Below are 5322 nucleotides of genomic sequence, written 5' to 3'. Positions count from 1 at the left end.
ACTCCCACCCATTTCATCCCTAAATACACTCCACACCCCTCCCACCCTCCCTCTCATCTGAGCACCTCCTGGATGACGGGTCATCCCTGCACTTTGCCCACTGCCCTGGGTCAGAAGCAGTGTCGCAAGACACAGCACATCCACAGCAAGGCCGCTCCATTTAATCGGCGACCCCCCCTCTCCGTCCCCCCTTGCATATAAGGAGAGGACGGGGAGAAATCCCTTCGGGCTGCGTCAAAATTTACTCACACATACTACCCACCCCCACCCGCCCATTCCTCCTCATGCAATCACATCATCCATATACAACCATTCTCCACTCACCTCTGTCTTCCGTCCTCTCCCTTCATGGACACTGGAAATGAATGTGAAACGGGTGCTATTTACGTAGAAGATCCCTTACCCACAGATATACATACGGTCCTCGAGGATGAAATTACTTACGAGAAAGTGTTACAATAATCTCAAAGAGGAAGTGACAAGTTAATTGGCAGTTTGGGCTACTCATATACAATAAAACGGAAAACAAGTGTTGCAGTTCACTGGAGATGTGTTGTGATGAATAAAAGAGTAACATACGAGGGTAAAATAAAAGAAATTGACGGCATATATGAAAGAGGTACCAATCAACATTGCCATCCTCCAGAGGCCTGCCCGTTAATTGCAAACAAAATTTCGTATACGATTAGGAAAAAGGCCATGGAAAACGTGTTTCGGTCTGCTGCAAACATCGTCGATGAGGTCTTGTGTGATGAAGTAGACTCCAATAAGGCTCTACTCTCGTTACCTGCGCCACAAAACCTTGCCAGGCAAGGAAATCGTAAGCACGTCCTGCAGAACCATTAGATTTGAGTTTTGAGTTAAGTGAAACACACATTCCTGAAAACTTCCAGCAATACGATATTACTATTGGTGATAGACGACATTTGATGTTTTCCACACAGGAGCAACTGTCCCTGCTCAGGAGGGCAAAGCATTGGTATGCCGATGCTATTTTTAAAGTTGTACGACGCCCATTCACACAGTTATTCAGCATTCATGCATTTGTACATTGTGATAACAGCCTTAAACAAGTGCCGCTGTTGTTTGTAATGATGTAAGGAAAGAGGTGCAAGGATTATTACAAGAAAGTGTTTGGCAAGATTAAAGACCTTCTAGGTGAAGCTCTAACCATCGACTTTGAACAAAGTGTCTGGCGTGCAGTTGCAGAAACCATGCCTCATGTACCTATGAATGGTTGCAGCTTTCATTGGGGCCAGGCGGTGTGGAGAAAGATACAAGAATTTGGCTTACAAGTGCCATACACAAATGACGCCGGTATGCACAAATACCTCAGAAAAGTTCTGTCATTACCCTACGTACCAGCTGAGCATATTGAAGAACTATTCGTAAGATTTTACAGAAAAACAAATGGATGTCAAGCACTTGTTGATCTTTTGAATTATATAAGGAATACGTGGATCGACTCGACTATTTGGCCTCCTTCTCCCTGGTGTCCTTTTGGACGAATCATTAGCACAAATAACGATGTGGAAGGATGGCATCACCGGTTAAATGTGAAAGCAAGAAAAGGACAGCTTAGTTTTTACTTGCTCATTCACGTATTGTATAAGGAAGCCAGACTGGTTACACTACAAGTGCGTCTCCTGTCTGATGGAAAGTTTTTACGTAAACAAAGTACAAAGTACAAAATACAAAAAACAACATAGACAACTTGTCAACTCCGGGAAGAATACAACGCTGGTCGACAAAAAATCTCCTTAGAGATGTGTACAATATATATATTGTACACATCGCAGTGTACAATATATATATTGTTTTATTACACATTTTTTACTTTTATACTTTGATTTTTTTAAATCTACATCAACTTGTATTTTTATTTACATAGTTTGTTTTTATATATGCCAAGAATAAAAGTAATCTAATAACTTTCGTTGTTTCTCTTTCTAAGCTAATTTTTGTTAACAATGGGCCGAGTTGGTTATGGACAGAGTTGGTAACGGGCCGAGATGATGGGCCAAGATGGACCCAAGGCCCTGCGTGCGTATGGTCCACATAAGGATTGTCTTGTACAGAGAACCGGTAATAGTTTGAGCTCAGTCACTTTAGGTATTGTTCTAGTATCACGCGAATACATTTCCCATTTCTTTCGTTTTTTTCACTTCAAAGATCTGTTGTTTCTACGGCATTGCTACGTTAGGTTAGGTTACGATTGAAGGAGTCCTTTGCTGCGTCAGTCCAAGTGAGACACTTTGAAGAAGGATATTGTTTAAGAAGCTCAGTAAGGGAATAGGCTACAGTTGTAAAATAAGGAATCATGGATGAAAGAGGAATCACTACAGGATATACTAAACAACGTAAATTTCGTGTTAAATCCGTTTGTGAGATTCTGGAATTTTACCTCGGTGTGATCTGGCTGCTTGCCCAATGTAACAACAGCTAAACAAGGTTAATATCTGAAGCTAGTGTGTAGTAAAGAACTTGAAATAATAATCATAATATAGGGATCTGAGGTTGTCCCAAAACTAAAGTAAAACCTGATACTTACAGAAAGAACCGTCAGTCACACTGTCCCATCTCGAACAAGACTGCCGCCGGTTTGATCTGACAACAGAGGTACCGACGTTAGAATGGATCGAATGTTCTTGCATTTTAATTTCATAATCTTACGCGAGCAATAAAGATTTTTTTTTTTTTTTGCGAAACTTTGCAGAGACAGGTATGGGAAGAGAAGGAGAGGGAAACACGGGACTTTGAAGGAACCTTTGTTTGGAAAGTAACAGAATTATCTTCAGACACCACTTCACGTCAATGTGGACCGCGTGTTACTCTTGGTAGACTGGGGACGGTATGAAATATGGACAAGCAAACTCTTTGAAAGGGCATTTATCGAGACAACGAACAACGTGAAACAGATGCAGAGATGAATGAGGGCATCATGGGTGGTGGAACTGATCAGTGGATTCCGCCCACGCAGACCATAACACGGGGGCAGGTCACGAGACAATACGGCAGAGAAACCGACCAATCAAAAGCCTTCAACGAACCAATGGCGAAACACCAACTATAGTCATAGGGACAGCTTCCAATCAGATGACAGAACCATCCAGGAGGGGGAGGAGCCAGAGAGTAGTTATTTACTGAATTCATGACAAATGAATGCTCAGTGGCAATAGCCCCCCCCCTTTTTTTTTTTACACGATTAACATTTTATTTTCCTACCGACTTCTCTTCCCCTCCCCACAAAAACCACATAGTCCACTATTCCCTACCATAGGAAGGAAAGTGAAAACTAAGGAAATCACAGGGTTGGTTGATAATGACGGCAGATGAGGAAAGGGAGGGACCAATTATAATACTGGTGACCTGGTTGCTATCCTCCATTTAACATCGACTTTCCTGGTGGGAGTCACGGTTACATGCATTGATTTTAGCCTCCAAGTCTCCTGCCCACCCCTCCTAAGCCAGGACCCCACGGAATGAATATCCCTAAAACCGCCCGATGGCAACACCCCTCTTATATACACAATATCTTTTCATTTTCATACAGACATCTCTTACCTTCATACCCAGGTAGTCCATAGTCCAGTCCACCACAACAAAATGGTGTGGCAACATTTTTCTCTTCCTCTGCGGAGGCGAGAACTTCAGCTTCTCTCTCAGGAACAAAGTATATTTCCATACGAGGCATAAACTGGCATGTAGTGAATTCTTAGTAATGAAACGATACAGATTAAATATCTTTTTTATAAGTCGTACATTGAATAAATTCATACTTTTTCAATATTTACATATCTAATCTGACATATCACCAACCTATTTACATCATTATACATTTCATTTCAAATTTCAAAACTATTTAACATTTTCATAATCAACTGTGTGGAGGACTAAAGGCACAGATGATGTTATTTAAGTCATGTTGGGTGGAAGTTATGCAAATAAGTAGAACTGGTTATGTTTACCTTGACATTCTAAAATGATATCAGACCAAAGTCTTCGTCATCTCTAATCACATACAGGAAATAATAATAGACATATGAAACATATGTATACATACATACAGTTGAAGGTACATAAGGTACATGTCCAGTGAAAATAGAGTTTAAGTGACCAGCCACACCAACCGAGGTAATCAATAGGACAAGTAGCAGATTAGGAAAAGTTCAAGAATATTTGAGTAAGGAAAGATGCAATGGAGGGAGAATAAGCAAAAGGGAACTTGTCACTGAAATCAAGGAAAAGAATGATAAAAGAATAGAGCAAGAGAAGTTTTTTTTTATGTATATTTTTAAATCAGAAAGTAAAGACATGGTACTAAGAAAATAAAAGAAGAAAAAAACAAGTCAGTATAGGAAATTAAATATGGGATATGCTAATAGATAGTTTATACTCAGCCAGGTTGTGTCTTGCTGCATTGGTTCTGACCCAGGCAGTGGACAGGAGATAGGGATGACTCTTCATCCAAGAGGAGCTTAGATGAGAGAGAAGAAAGGGTGGTGGATGGAAGTGGAATAGGTGGGAGTGGGAGTGTGCCTTTAATTTGGCTACCACCCTTATAAAGGGGAAGAAGCCCTTGGTACATAGATAAAATCAATGATTACCTGATGGCTAAGGAGCCCAATATTTTATGTTTAGTAAAGACCATGTTACCAATTATGTGAAAAGTAGAAGAAATACAATTATTTGAGTTTAAGTCCAGCCCAGGGATGAAAAAAATTCAGTATCTCTGCACTGTGAGCTGGTACTCCACCTCTGGTGGGCAAGGAGTCAGGTGTGTGTGTATGTTAGGTCATAACATTACCTATAGATTATGTAGGTACATGCCTATTTGAAAAAAGATCTACAGCTCAAGGAACATACCAAACGGTGAAATGATAGATGAGCCTTGAAGCAAAAATATATATATATAAAATACATACTGTATATACTTCTTCAAACATTCTGCCTTCTTTCAAGGATGCTTCATCGTATAAATATCGGAAGTCCGATGATCTGATTAATCAGATTCGTATTTTTGAATCAGATAATCAAATCGAACTAAACCCTGCCAAACTAATTGGATAATCGCAATTGGACTGCCAAAAATTGAAAGCGATTTGTGGTTAATCCAGGTCAACGTCATCTTTGTTTTTTCACAATAACAGTTTTTTAATCAAATTTTCTATATCTTTGTATTAGTTAGAAATGCCTTATTTAGGGTAAAAAAGCATTAAATTTCCTTTAGAAACATTGAAAATCGCTTTTAATACATTGAATTGCTTTTAAAAATAATGATTCACTTTTGAAAAAATGATTGAATTGGATTATTGGATAAAC

The 5322-nt window shown here is 39.6% G+C and overlaps 1 pseudogene; it reads left to right on the top strand.

The window, feature by feature from the left end:
- Positions 1-348: 348 nt before the first annotated feature.
- On the top strand, positions 349-1100 carry LOC143023006 (uncharacterized; annotated as a pseudogene).
- The last annotated feature ends 4222 nt before the right edge of the window (positions 1101-5322 follow it).

Source organism: Oratosquilla oratoria, unplaced genomic scaffold (assembly GCF_046742065.1).
Source record: "Oratosquilla oratoria isolate Oo_2021 unplaced genomic scaffold, ASM4674206v1 SCAFFOLD269, whole genome shotgun sequence".
Taxonomy (NCBI): Eukaryota; Metazoa; Arthropoda; class Malacostraca; order Stomatopoda; family Squillidae; genus Oratosquilla; species Oratosquilla oratoria.
Note: the sequence above shows the minus strand (reverse complement) of the source record. Positions and strands in the feature narration are given on the sequence as shown.